Source organism: Meleagris gallopavo, chromosome 15 (assembly GCF_000146605.3).
Source record: "Meleagris gallopavo isolate NT-WF06-2002-E0010 breed Aviagen turkey brand Nicholas breeding stock chromosome 15, Turkey_5.1, whole genome shotgun sequence".
Classification (NCBI taxonomy): Eukaryota; Metazoa; Chordata; class Aves; order Galliformes; family Phasianidae; genus Meleagris; species Meleagris gallopavo.
In genome coordinates, this window is record NC_015025.2 from 1,529,958 (window position 1) to 1,544,979 (window position 15,022).

General features: G+C 46.3%; 1 long non-coding RNA gene across 1 annotated transcript in view; it reads right to left on the minus strand.

The window, feature by feature from the left end:
• The window catches only part of LOC104913234, a 57,302-nt gene continuing 42,280 nt past the window's right edge, over positions 1-15,022 (minus strand). Inside the window, exons 12-14 of the long non-coding RNA XR_004161363.1 lie at positions 14,605-14,785; positions 11,426-11,529; positions 1-8,854 (exon numbers count right to left, since the gene is read on the minus strand). This is a non-coding gene — a long non-coding RNA (uncharacterized LOC104913234). The remainder of the gene's footprint in view (positions 8,855-11,425; positions 11,530-14,604; positions 14,786-15,022) is intronic.

Consider the following 15,022-nt stretch of genomic DNA (forward strand, 5'->3'; position numbering starts at 1 on the left):
ATGCACAACCTGAGGACTTTAATTGCTTTTTAACGCTGTCTCTCTTATCAGGAATAACACATGATGAATAATGGAAACTCTGGGTTGCCACCAAAGAGGTCCCAGACCTGCAGAAGAGGCGGTTGGAAGAGAGGTAAGACCTGGGCCGCCACCAGGATACCTTTATGGGCATCCTGCAGAGGTGAGACCTATGGGGAGCATCCCAATGGTGGCCAGGTATGCAGAGGGGTGTGCTGAAGATGCAAAGATGGAAGGTGTTGGGATGAAAGCATTGGGGTTGATGGATGAGCACGGCATATTGGCTGGGTGATGCCTGGGGGCGTGAGTGGAGAAAGCTGTCTGAACAGGGTGGAAACCAGCTCTGTGCTGAGAGACTTGGAATACTCCCAGAGCAAAATGGTTAAATGTCTGGACAACACGAAAAAAAAATAGCTCCTTCTTGGGCCAGCCAGGAGAAGCAATGGTAGATTCAATCCTGCGCAGGCCACGGGGCTAATTTAAAATGTGATTGAAGTGCCTCTCTAGAAGTGCCCATAACATACTTAAAGTCAGTAGCATTGTAGGACTTTTTTTTCTTTTTTTTTTCCCTTAAAAAAAAAAAGGAAGAAAGAAAAAAATGAAAAAGTTCATTGCGACTTCATTTCAAAAAGGCGATCCACATTAAAGTGGTGAGGCTTGTTAAAAAGAATTAAAAAGCAGCTGTCAAAAGGGTAAAATTCTTCCAGGGGACATAGACATTGTTTAAAGATCTTCTATTAGATGACGAGAGCAGATCTATACAATTATCAAAAGAGACTTTAAAAGGGCAAAAAATTAGCTGTTCTCATTAAAGAATAGACTAAAGGAGTTTGTCAGAGGTAAAATAGTATCCTCCAGAAAGTGGAAGTCATGTCCAAATGAGGAAAATAAAGAAGAGCACAAGATGACAAATTAAGCTTAAAACTACAATAACGGAGAGCCCTTTTTTTATTAGCAGCTTTCTAAGGTTTAGAAATCCCATAATTGACCCCTTTTGTCTATCACCTCAGCAGCAGGAGCTGTGCAGGGCAGGGGAGGGTCGAGGTGCGGGATCAGAGCCTGAATGTGCAAAATGGAATAATACTGAATGGGGCCCCAAACACCTCAGTAGTCAGAGCCGATGGTGAAAAGCTGCAGCCAAACGCCTCTGGACAGTAAAATAAGAGGGAATCCAGGAAATGAGCAAAATGATGAGCAAGGCTGAAGCCATCTATTTGTACTTTAAATAGTCGTGAGCCTTCAATGAGCTGTTACTGCCCAGGAAAGATAACTTGGACCTTGCATAGCAGTCATGTTATGAAAACATCGCCTCAGCGATCTGTGATGGCCTAAAAAGTAAATTGAGCGTGGAAATTTTTAGAGGAAAATAAAAGTGTTAAACACAACAGAAGAGATCAATTTGTCATTGAGCAGATCAATAATTCACCTGCTACTTAAATACTGCTCACAAATCTGTTCCCTCCACTGGAAAGCAAAGAGAGGAAATGAGAAACAAGGGTTGACGCAGAGGAAGGAGGCAAAGACGAGGGCTGGAAGCGGCTGGTGGGAAGGAGGGCATGTGAACCAGGCAAAAGAAATGCTTTTTCATAACAATTTTGCATAATTAAACTTCTGCCAAAGGGCATTGTAGAGTCTGGATGGGCTGCGGAATAACTGAGCAGCATAAGGAAGTGCATCACAGGGAGATGCAGTGGGATGTTTGGGGTCCCGCTGGCTTTGCAGCACCTCCCCATATGGACTGTTGGCTCCTCTTAACTCTAGTTCTGGTTTGAAGCTTCGTGGAGAAATCCATCAGGAAACTTCCGAGATGGGAGAGCGGGGCCAAGCTGCAATGCGAGCTCAGAGCAGAAGGTCTACATGGCACAGCAGGTCTGAACTGGAAACAGAGGGCTGCCTTTAGTACACAGCGTGGGATTTAGGGTCGAAATGGTGGAGTAACCGTCCCAGCAGGTGTTCAAGAATCATGGAGATGTGGCACTTGAGGACATGGTTAGCAGGCGTGGTGAGACAGGCTGATAGTTGGACTAGATGATCTCAGTGGTCTTTTTCAACCCCAATTTCATGATTCTAAATATAGGCTCTTTTGCATTGTAGGGTACGCCCAGGTGGTTTTTGGTGCTGAGGTTGGGCCAAGGTCCATCGTATCCCCTGTTGATGGGCTCTGCAATTGCAAGAGATGCCATGGGTATCAACTGCCCAACTCGGCTGCAATAAAGAGTTGGAAGCCCTTACAGCCAAACCCAACAGTCAGTTCTCACACATGCTGCACGTTTTTACAGCTCTGCCAACTGATTTATTGGAAAACAGAAAACTCTCAAATTCTCAGAGCTATAAATGCTCTTTGTTTCGGTTCCTTCCTGACAAGCGTATTTATGATGATCACAAAGGAAAGATCACAACAAATCCTGGCAAAAAATGGAAGCGAGAGGAGCGAGCCAAGCTGCAGATAATAAGTAACAAATCAGGAAAAGGAGGAAGGTAATGGTTGTGATTAAAAATCAGATGCTACGAAATAAAGAACAATTGATGAGAGAAGTGAAAGTATCCATTTAAAAAATCCGTATCCAAATGTGTTATGGACAACAAGAAAGCATTTTAAATTATCTGGAACACAAGAAATTCTAGCAAAATGATGATGGTAGAGATCCATTTTTTGATAGATGTGGAAGTGCTGCCAATAATAACGCAGACGATGCAGAAGGGCCCAAAACCTGCTCGGGGTCTAAAACACTGAAGACAACATTTTTTCAGCTCACAGTCCCCACCATTTTCTATTCCAACAGCAAGCACACAGCAGTTACCAAACTGTTAACAGTTTAAAAGATGTTAAGCTGCCACCCTTAATTAGCTGAAATAATTATTAATTTTTAAAGGCTTTCAATTAATTTTTAAACCAGTTTTCATCAGCACAATCAGCCAACTTGTTTATAAATTTGGGAAGAAAAAGCACTAAATATTTTACAGGAATGAGGGGGGGAAAAAAAGGAGGTGGCGTGGTACTTCTTATGAGCCTGGAAAAAAGATGCATTTCCAAAAGCAGTTTGGGAGCCTGGGGTTTGCCTTTGATGTAGAAGTTTATTGCCTTTGTTATTCTCCAAAAAAAGTCAGGAGACATTTTGATTTGTTGGGTCGCAGTGGGTGGGAAGCGATGAGGAAGGTTTGGTTTGTGATTTGTGAGGCTGTGGGTTCCTCTGGACATTCAGGATTTTCCTCTAGGTCAAATTGCCATGACTCAAGCAGAATATTGGCAAAATAGCCATAAAATTACCAGGGTCACTGTGACCCTCATTATATTATAAATCCAGATGCAACACAAACGAAATGATGTTTAACCAGGGGAACGATGCATTCCACCTCTACTGCAAAATATGAGTGTGCAAATGTGAAAATATGGGTTCTAAAAGGGAATATTTAAGAAATAATGCCTTCACCTCTGTAGTGCAGCACTTCTTGCTTGGCCAGGCTGGGAAGGCTGTGTTTGACAGAGAACAAATTGCTGCTTGGCATCCATGCCTCACGTCAGTGCTTTCTGGCATTGCCATCTGCATTTCATCAGGATCTTGTGTTAGCTGTGTCCTGGATCGTGACACCGAGCAATGGTGGGAGCAGCTGGAGAGACCCCAAACTTTCCCCAGGGCAAAGCCACCAGTGCGTGAGGGCACTGCTTTCAAGAATTGCACAAGATTCAGTAATTAAACGGATAGATCACTTTTTGCTATAGGTTTTGTATGGCATGTATATATATGCAGCCATGATACAAGGTTACACAGAGCCACCAGGTTCTTGGTCTACATCTGCACCAAGCCCAAGCTGCAGGTCATCCTGGGCAAGTGAGAGGTGGGAGCGGGGATGCAGGTGCTGCTAACTTCCATGCATCCCCGAGGGGCTAACAGAACCCCGCTGCAATAACACTGTGTTTAAAACAGAACAGAGCACACTATTCAACAAAAGAAAATAAGAAAATGCATCAACAGCATAGCTGGAAAGTTTCAGTTTTAGCCTCTCTTCTGGTCCCTCTCACTCCATATTGAACACATTCACCATCTTTTGGCAACTTAGTGCTTTCCGAGGCAGTCCGGACATGTGACATCATTCATGTTGATGCAGTACAATCATTAAAAGATTTTTTTTTTCTTTGCCATAATGGGTTTCATTTTGAATAAAGTGTGCTGATGGGAAATATCCATCGTGGTGGGAGCATGTGGTTCCCAGCACTGCAGCGGGAGTGGGGTGCTCCATCACCTGCACCCCTGGGATGAGCTCCCCAGATCGGAGCTGCAGCTGCTGCTTGTTCATCCCCACACACATGGGGCTGTTGGGTCCTGGTGGGCACCGGGAGTGGACAAGCAGCCAGGGACTGCTGCACTTTGAGCCAGCCTGTTTGGGAAGCTGATGAGTCTGCAGCAGCAGGGAGTTGAAATTGGGTGTCCTGCAATGTGTGGCCTGAATCAAACTCCTCCACTTCCAAAATCCCAGGAGAGAGCTCAGAACATCAGTGGCCACACATTCCAGCCCAGCTAAATTTGTAGAAAAAGCCAGAAAACCGTAAAAATAAGGCATCATCCAGCACCAGCAGTGTTGGCTGTTGTTCACCATCGCTGGTGCATATCCCAGCCCATTTCCATGGCAGATGCTCTCTGGTCAGGATGGGGAGAGGGTGGTACAGGTTCTTCCAATCACCAACAGAGCCCTTAAGTTCCCACCAGTGGGCAACACCTTAAAGCTGAGCTGCACAGGGTGCAGAAGGACAGGCTCTATTTGGACATGGTGAAATATTTGTCTTGTGCTCGTACAGACCCAGACTGGCTTGCACGCCTGTTTGCCTAACTGATGGAGGCTTGATAGCTGCAGCAGGGAGCTCATTAATTGAATTCCAAAGGGATTAATTACGACAGGAATAAGAGGGCTCTCTGTCATCTTGCAGGTTTTTCCATGCTGCTGGATTTGAGGGGCCTGGAATGTGGTGGAGGCAGCTGGAGGAGACCACAGTGATCTGCTGTGATACTGCTGTCCTGCTGGACACAGAGAGGGGTAGAACCAGCTCTCAGTGGGACGCTATCTGCTGTTTCCTTTATCTGGACACTGGAGAGGTGTTGAGGTGAGTGAAAGGAGGTGGGGATGTATCTGTGCTCCCCTCAGTTTGGCAGCTGGATGGCCAAGCATCAGCACGTGGCTTGATGTGGTGAGACCTCAGGGTGTGCATCCAGCAGCACAATGCCAACCACATTCACCGAGGTTTATCCCCACCACACTAGCTTTGCAGGCTGGAGCCCAAGAGCTGCGTAAGGAGCCCAAGAGCTGCAAAAACCTGCCCTGGTAAAGTGCTTGGCATGCAGGGCGTTGCTGCAGAGCATTTCCTTTGGCCCTGCGACCCATCCGGCTGAGCCCCAGGGAGGGACCAGGATTTCCTGTGTTTAAAAATACACATTATTATATGCATATATATAAACATAATCTTCCTTCCCTCTTTCAGAAGTCAAAATTAACTCCAGCTGTGCCAGTGATACAGTTCACTGTGCAGACCCACAGATGTGGGAAGGTGCTGCCAGAAAAGCAGTGAAGGGGCTTAAGTACTTCCCTGACCACCACAGCTGCTGGGAAAAAGGCATTCTGTGCTGCTACATTCTAAACCAGCTCCTGGCCCTGTCTATTCAACAGCTTTACTGCTTGACACACCATGCAGAAAATGGTTCTTGGCTGTTAAAAGGTTTTAGCACAATTGCAGGAGGACTTTTTGCCTGGCCCTGGCTGTGCTCTGCCTTAGGGACATGGTGGCAGTTTGAGGATGCCTGAAGCAGGAACCCTGGGTCCCATCACCCAGCGCTGCTGATGCTGCAGGGAGGCCAAGTGATTTTTTCATAGGGCAAGGAGAAGGCTGGGCTGCTAGGTCCTGGAAAAACAAATGGAGGGGTTCCCTCTGTGCAAAAATGGGAGGTGCATGGATGCCACATCCTTGTGCTGCCCGCAGTGAGGTCTTGAGGGTAGGAAAGGCTGAGCTGTGAGGCATTAGGGTCCACATCTCTGCAGCATCCATCCACATCTCTGTAGCCTCAGCCACGGCCCTGGGCACCAGCCCCTCTCCTAATCACTGTATGCTCCTCTCCTGGTGGAGCATATGGCTCCCCTTATGCTGCTGTCGTGTCCAATCTCACACGGTGGCCCTAGTGCTCTTAATCAGCAGGCAAGCATGTGGATGCCTTGGTAAGTGGAAGGTTTGTACAGGGGATGGAAGCAATGTGTTGGTTCCCTCCCACACACCTTTAGGTTCTTAGGCAATAAGTGCAAAGTGCAGCTCAGGATTCCCCTAGATGCATTTCTCCTATGTGCTGGGGTTGGAGCATCCAAATGAGGGAGATCCCAGGATGTGGGAACAGGATGAGGAGAGGCAGTTTGGCAGGAGGAGGGTTATTGCTCCCAGCATACCCTACCAGCACCCACACAGCACTTCTGGGGCAGGAAGAGGGGCAGACATCAAAAATGTAGGAAATGCCTTGCTGGGAAAGAGTTGAGGTAAAGGGAGAAGCTACTCAAGCCAATATTTAATAGAAAAAGGACTAAAGCTAGAGACAGCTATAAAGAAATAAGAAATCCATTTTTTAATGGATTTGCCTGTGCTTCAGACTGGTTCCAAAAAGCTTGGAGTGATCCAATTAACAAGGTAATGAGTTGCTGAGATATTTACACTGCTTCTGGACAAGGCTCTGGTCCAGGGTATTAATTTGGTTGGGAGGGGGTGCATACTGCAGATAAGTTTCCATTTTTTTCCTTGTGGTTATATTCAGACTCGGATGTTTTTGGTTTTGTTTTTCAAAGGACTCCCATTATTTCTGACTTAGGGTTTGTTCCCTGTGGGTGTCAGCTCCCCTTCAAAGGAAAGAAAGGGGCTTTTCTGGGGGCAGCAAGGCTTTATGATGATCCAGGGGATAGCTGGGAGGTTGCAGGGCTGAAAGGAAACCCAAAAGAAAGGATTTTCCTACCAGGGTAGAACATTGCTATTCCAGCTCATTCTCTACTTTCTATATTTAAAGAAGTTCGGGTGTTCTGATAAAACCCAGCTCTGAAGTTTTGGGGTACTTTGGCACAAAGCCCTGGGAAGAAGGTGCAAGCAGGCTCTCCTTGAGCTCAAGGACCTCATGGGGTTTTGCTGGCCTGTTATCAGTAATAGAAACAGTGGGAAAGCAACATCTCCAGCAGCTTCAGGTTTCATTTCTCCTTTAGCCCTTGAGTCTCCAAGGTAAACTATTATATTGCCAACATTGAGTGCAGTTTTGTTTGAAAGTAGTGAGGCTCCAGATCATCAGAGGTCAGGTTGTATTTGATTTTGGCCAATTGGCAATTCCCTGTGTTTGCATCTGTTCCTGGAAGTAAATGTCTTCTTGCTTTCTGCGCCAATGCCAGCAGCAGCCAAAAGCTTCCCAGGCGCCTGGGTGAGGGGAGATCTTTACCAGCACTGCCCTAAGCTGAGGAACAGAACCTGAGCCCCCATTCCTGAGGCTTAATGTTGAGCCTTTTCCAGCATCCCTGACTGCCAGGCAAGAGAACCTAGATTCAAGCCTCAGACAGAGCCAAATGGTTGAACCTTGCAGAGATAAAAATGGGTTTTGTGCCTGTACCTCTCAGCTTGCAGCTGCAATCTATCATCCTGCTGCTTCCTGCAGTACCTGGCTGGTCTGTACGTGTGTGTGGCCAAAGTTCCCGTGCACCTGGAGAAGGGGACAGGGTTAGTCTTCAGGATCCATGCATGGATGTGTTCTGGCATCCACGATGGATTGGCACAGTGTGTTTCCTGGGCAATGCAGGACTTGTCCCATGAGGATAAACCAGCTGCCTGTGGGCATGAAGTCTAACCTGAACACATCATTCTTTTCGTCCTACCGGTGGTGTCAGTCCTTTGGGTGATATATCTTGAGCACGTTGAGCTGCTACGTTCTACCTGAAGTTTTGGTCAGAAAGTCTTTGCTGTGGGCAGTGGGGGATGGCTGAAGATGACTGTAGATTACTCTTGCAGATCTATCCCAGAATATGCCCTGGGAAGAATGGACAGTGTATTGTCCTTTGAAATTGAGTCCTCTGCCAAAAAATTACTTTGGCCATTTACTTTAATTCCTCCAAGTCTTGATATTGTCAACTACTTCTTGGTTGAGTACGATGTCCATTTGCTGCGTTATTTCTGCTTCGGATGAAGACTTTGAGAGTGTAAAGTTGGCTGACTTCACCCAGGACAGAACACTAGATTGTGCTGCAAACATATCCCAATCAGCAAAGGGGACTGACTTTAAGGGCAGAGGATGGCTGCTGAGATTCTGCTCTGACCCAGGAAACTATGGATTACCTGCAAGATGTATTGGAATGGCTGGTGGCCAGGGGCTTGTCAGCCTTCAACTAAGGCAAAGCGAGGGAGGATGGAGAAACTCCTTTGGAGCAATTGCCATGTCAAAAGAGCTAACACAGCTGGAGGCTTCCTGCTCACCAAGAGCTGCTGGCAAACCTCAGGTTCACACATCAGAATAGGGAAGTGCAAGTCTCTGGGCCCTGTTGCTTGCAGGTATCTGTAGCCACTGGATTTCCTTGTAAGAACACCTCACTAATTTGTTCTCCTGATACTCCTTCCCAGAATAATTCAGCATCAGGACTGCAGAGATCAGAGTCCCAAGGAGGGATGCTCCCCTTGGTGGGGACATCCTGAGCAGCAGCTGAGCACCTCACAAGATGCACACATTTGGGAAACGATGGCCGAGTACGACTGTCCAAACAGTACTGCTGGATGCAGATCTTTCCACAATGCCCTGCAGGATCTTCTTCCTGCATCCTTGAGTGATGACAGAGCTGGGAAGACCTTTAAAAAAGATTGATTACACACTAAGAAAACAAGCCTTTTTTTCTTTTTTCTCATTTTAGTCTGAAGAGTTAGGTTTCCAAGCTTTGTTTTTCAGATTTTAAAGAAATACACACACCTAGGGGGAGGCAGGCATGTTTCATTAACAGTTCATCACAGTCCAAAACATGACAGCAAGCCTCCATTTGAAATTACCGACACACTGGAGCAGCCCTGCTGGGCTCCCCCTTTGCAGGACTGCCAGCATCACTGCAAACTCAAACACCTGAACGTGGTGGCTGCCTCTCCATCTCCATTAAGGCTCTTTTCATGACACAGCTTATTGTCAAGCACTGTTTGCATCTCTTGCCTTCTGACCAATAATTGTTGCTGTTGGTTTGCTCTTATCCCATTTATTATATAGGTTGTTTTATGTGTTTTTATTGCTTCTTTCACCTTTCATCTAACCAAGGTGTATTTTTTCATTGCCTTTTTAACCAGCGCAGCTGGTATGAACACATTTAGAGCATCTTTTAGAACAGTCTTCAACAACTCTAAATTAATCACTCAGAAATATTTCCTGTGATTTTCCTACCAGTTCCTAAATATTTTCAGCTTGGGCACAGTATGTGCCTGTCTTGGTGCCCAGGCACGCATCACATTTGGGCACAGCAATAAAATCAGGGCACGACGTACCAAGATAGCTGCTAATAAGGAGTTTAATTTGGTGATCAGTTCACCCTAAGCCATTAGAAAGGGGGCAAGGATGGTAATATCCTGAAGGCAATTAATGCTTTGAGCTGGAAAATAATCAGGGTATGTTTCTGAAGCTTCAAGGATATGTGATTAAGAGCCACCCGAGGTCTCCCAGGAGCTGTGCCTGCAGCTACAGTAGCGTAGGGTGCATTTATCTCCCTTTAGGTAGAGCAAAACTCAAGTCACTCAATCTACATCACTCCCTTCAGGATACAGTCTGGGGACAAGGAGGAGAATTCTCCTCCTTTGGAAGAGATAACTCAAAAAATCTCCAGTCCAGGAGCTCTGCTTGAGGAGCAGCACGTTACCATGCGCCGGGTGTTTTACGGTAGATGCCGGGGGCTGGCTCCTGCCTCCTGGCACTTTCTTAGAGAGAAAATAAATCTTGAATTACCTTGTTTTCATTTCCAATAAAACTGCATGCTGACAGTTGCCTTGGAGCTAATAATCTGATACGGTGCTGTGCATCTGTGAGTGTTTGTAGCATGGGTGTGCTGTTTCTGTGTTTGATACTGACAGGGCAGCTCTGTATTGTTTTCCTACTGCTATATTGTGTTCCCAGTGCATCACAATAAAAAGAAGTGGGAAGGTAGGTGATTCATCATAATACAAAAATGAAAGGCATAATAACGTAAATTATGCGCGTCATTAACCACAACCGTTGCTCTACAATGGACACAGGTTCTACAAGAAAATCGCCCTTAGGATGATGAAGCCATGAGACTGTCTCTGAAGGGCTTCTTTGTAGGCGCTGGAAGACCAACATGTTCCCTTCTCGAGAGGTTTGGAGAACTGGCTGAGAATAATAGCAACACAATAGCAGTAATAGCAACACAAGGCACAGGGTTGCACATCCCCCCTGTACCCATGAACATGTCCCACTGTGGGTGGGGTTTGTATGGTCACAGTGGCCATGGACCAGTAACTCTTATCTCCGTGTCTACTCAAGTCAAGTGAAGTCAATGGCATGACTCACTTCATCCTACAGACGGCAGAATAAGGATAGGTCAACCACATGGCACTCCAGCACAGGAAGCCCAAAATAGCCACCTTGGATATCTCACTTCCACCACTAACGTTGCTGGAGGTGAGTCCTATCCCACGCTGCTGTGTTCTCAAGAAACACAAAGCGGGGAGATCATGGTTTTCCCTCTTCAAAGAAGAGTTTCAACTTTTTCATCAGATCATCTCCATCACGGGAAAGTGGTGACAGTTTGCAGCAGAGAGTGGGATTTCCCAGCCCCCTCTTACCACTCAGATTCCTAACACTGGTTTACAGCAACTTAAACCTTCCTGCGTAGAATTTTCCCCTGTAAAAATTAGACCTCATGAAAATAAATAATTCCCACAGGAAATTTCAATTTGATTACAAATATTGACTTGCTTGGGGGAAGTTTTTTCAAAAGAAAAATCCATTTGGAATCAACATTTTCAAATTAAACATGTATGTTTCACTCTGTTATAGTACTTAACTTGGAAAAACACCAAATTTGTTTCCTGTGGTTGGGGATTTTAGGAGTTGCTTCCATCCATATTTTTCTGCATGAGCTGAACAAAAGATACGTTTTTAAAACTGGGCAAAGCAGGGGGGAAAAGATTTGTTTTAATTGTGAAGGATTAAAAAATGTAATGTAAAATGTTGTAAATCACTTTAACGCTTCTAAAAGAAAAGGGAAAAAAAGGCATGAATATATGTATTAAAATGGAGCAATTCAGTGAGGATGTGGCAAGCAGAAGACGGATGCAGGAAGGGCTTGGTGTTCCACCAGCAGATAGCAGAGTTGTGGCATGGGCTCCCATGAGCACGGGGACCTGCAATGCCTAGAGAAGACTTACCCTTGAGGCATCGAGGCTGGGAGGTGTTTCTAGGGATGACTGTCCTCAGTTCATATCAAAGTTGTGCTTCAGACATCCCTCTGTCATTCTTGGGTTCGGCCTTGCTGGACAAAGCAAAACACAACAGCTCAAGATGTGCATTTTTGTCCATTTTCTCTCAGATTTGCTCTTTGCTCACTGAGAGACACCACCTCACTCTCAGAAACACAGAAGTCAAGCTGAATTACTCTGGAAACCTCATGCATTTCAGGATGGGTGCTCAGGTGTGAACAGGTTGCTTCTGCCATTTATGGATTAAACAAAGGTAAAAAAAAACAGTTCTGCTGTATCGAATGTAAGGGCTTTGTCAAGAAAGAAGGGCAAATTGTTCTTTGTACAAAAAAACCCCAGTGAGCTCTACGTCCTGCTTGTTGTTGGAGGGGAAGGAGAGGGTAGGAGGAAGAAGAAGCAGGAGGAACGGCACCTTTCTGACCTAGACAAAGTTTCCATTTACTCTCACTGGTCCAGAGAGGGGTCCTGATGCAGGCCAGCCTTCAGCCCAACATGCTCTGCCAAAATAGAGTTTATTGTACAACTAACAAATGACTGTGATTAGTGACACTGCCTGGATATGAGGCCTCACTGGGAGCCTGGAGTGGGGACAGAGGGCTCTCCCCAGGGGGGGTCACCCCAGGTCCCCCAGCAGCCATAGCTCAGGACCCTGCTGAAGATAAGCAAGCTCTAGCAGAGATGCTGCTCACTGGAGGCATCCCAGTCCCAGCCAGAAATTACTCCAGACAGGCAAAGTGCTTTTAGGAGCACTTTATTAATAGACATGGATAACAAACCACTGGTAACAAATGCAAAAAGCCCTTGGACTAAAGGGCTGTTTGCCCAGGCAATATCCCCACTGAGCGCAGCAGCCATTAGTCGCAGCGGGAGGCACCGGGAGCAGCTCTCACTGTCAGGAGAGCAGAGCTCTTACATCAAAGTATGAAAATAAATGCCTGATCTATTTACCTCAGCAAAGGTGCAATTTCTGCACCTTTCCAGCTACACCCCACCATGCAGCCACCAGGCTCCAGCAAACGATGCTCGAGTCCTACAGAACAGCCTGGAGATGTGGCTCAGGTCCTCCCTGTGCTTGGTGTTCGGTCGCTGCTCCAGGGAGCAGAGCAGATGTCTGGCCCTTGCTCTGTGATTCCTCAATATTCCTTCTCAAACAATTGTTTGTGTTTCAGATATGCTGTTCTGTGCAGACATGATTAAGCTGTTTAGGGTGAATGATGTTGCCAATGAGAATAACCTCTCATAAGGTTAATTAATCATTTGTAAACCGACCTTTGGATGTATACATTATTCATGAGTACTCCTGAACTAACAGGCTAGATCATTTCCAGCCAGTGGGCTGTGTGTAGAAGTCTTCAGTAATTCCATAGCCAAGGGTAAGTGCCGTGGTGCAGAGAGGGCAATGCCTTTGGGCATCATCTCCAAGCAAGGTGCCTGTCTTGCCCATCGCTCAGAGCGGAGCCCTGCTTTGGGCTGGACCACACAGCACAACAGCAGCTTTTCTTCTCTACCTGCATCTTTCTTCCTTGAAGCCTGACTGACCTTAAACTATCTCGAAGACTCCTCTCCAGGAGCCTGACATTTAAAAGTGCAGTGACAGAAAATAACTTCTTTTAAAAAATACGTGTAACTTATTTATCAGCACTAGTAGAGGGAGAGAAGAATTTAAATGAAGGCATACATATACATTGTGCTGCTCAATCGTGACTTTTTGTTGATGCTGTGCAGTAGCACTGCTTTGCCTTAAGTTGAGCTGCTCAGTGCATTACGGCAGTTGGTGATGCTTCTCTTCACCTTCCAACCCTGGGCTGGCTGAAGAAGAGCAGAGATGAGGAGAGAAAGGAGCCCTTGGTCAGCCCAGGGCCAGAAAAACTACTAGGCAAGGCATCGGTCTCAGGGGAGCCGAGGAGCTAATTTAGCATCTTCCAAGCACCAAAAGTGAAAGGCAGGAAACAACAAGCCAGCATTTATTGAGAAAACACCCCATGGATCATTCTTTGTCAGATTGCATAAAGGGAAAAAAAAAGGAAAAAGAATAAAGAAACAAGAAACTAACACTGCACAAATTGGTGAGCTCAGGTCTGGGGAAACTGCCTATGTATCTGCAGGAAAAAGCCACGTGCATCCCACATCCACCCATCCACCAGCCTGGCAGCAGCAGCCCCTGCCCAGACACCTTGCTCCCACCCAATGCAGCACAGCCATGGGGGAGTCTCCCAAACGTGAAGCGTTCATGTATCTTTAATTATTGTTTCAGCCACGTAAATCCATGCTGAATTAAAATTCATGATGGTTCTAGGGTACAAGTGCAAACAATTTGTTCGGTAAACTTTGCTCTAATTGGCATTCTGAAAATTTCCTGTTAATCAAGCCCCTTGGGCTCAGTTTACCAGTGTAGTTCTGCCTGCGAATGTCAGTGCTCGGAGGGTGCATGCATGTACGCCGATTTTAAGGGTCTTTATATGATATTAACTCATACACCTTGTCCTCACATTAATTTGCAAGTAATTTTTTAACAACCTTCCGTGGCCTTGCCTTTTATCTTGCTGCTTCATTACTTGCGGCAAGCAGGCGAGCGGAAGAGCCTTTGTAAAACTCAAAATTACATTCAAAACTGTCTCAGATCTGAATGCATCTGAAATTCCTCCCGGCAGGAGCCGTGTTTCCAGTGGCACTTGACTCCAAATGGCCATGGGGGAAAAGTGAAGGAATTCAGGCCAGCACAGTAAATGTCAGTTGTGTAAGTGGTGTCGCTGTATGGAGACTTCAGCCAAACCCACCTCGACACAGGGCTCTGCAGGTGGGGAAAACTGTCGTTCTGCTGAGCTTACAGTATGAATACAGACTGAAGAGTCAAGGTATTAGCAGACCTTGTCATCTCGGACCTGACGCGCATGGAGAATGCTCCCAGGAGGCGTTAAAGTGTAGGGGGTGGGCTGCTGCAGATCACCCCTTCCAGTGTGCTGCCCTGCATAGAAGGCCCATCCAATTCTGGATCTGCTGCAGTCCCCAGTTGGTCCCATCTGGGTGTCCCACTGCCAGAAGGATTTGGGAGCTTTCCAGTGGCCCCCTTTTAGTTCTGCAGCCCTATCAGGCTAGTCCTTAATTCACATCCCAAAAGGAAAAGCTACCTGAGTGTCTCTTCCCACCAGCACAATCACACAGGAGAATGGAAATAACAAAATAATGAGCGTCTGACAGATCAGGGAAGCTGTGGAGAAGCTCTCTTGGATGGAAATATGCTGTAAGGATATGCAGAGCTGGCAGTTCCCTGAAGAGACTAGAGATGGTGCACAACAGCAAACTGCTCCCCTGTGAAAGCAGATAAGAAGCATAATTAGATGGCATTACAGCAGCATCAGGGTCTAGAAGCTGGAAAGAAATTGTATAGAAAGTGGAAACAGGCGTGTGCTGGGGGTAGAATACAGGAATAATACAGGTTCGCAGCATGCGAGCAGCTAGGGCTGCATGCTCAAGGTTTCAGGGGAAACCAGCAAGGGTCTGCAAATGCATTAGCTGTAAAATGAGAACAGCAAGACCAGTAGGTGC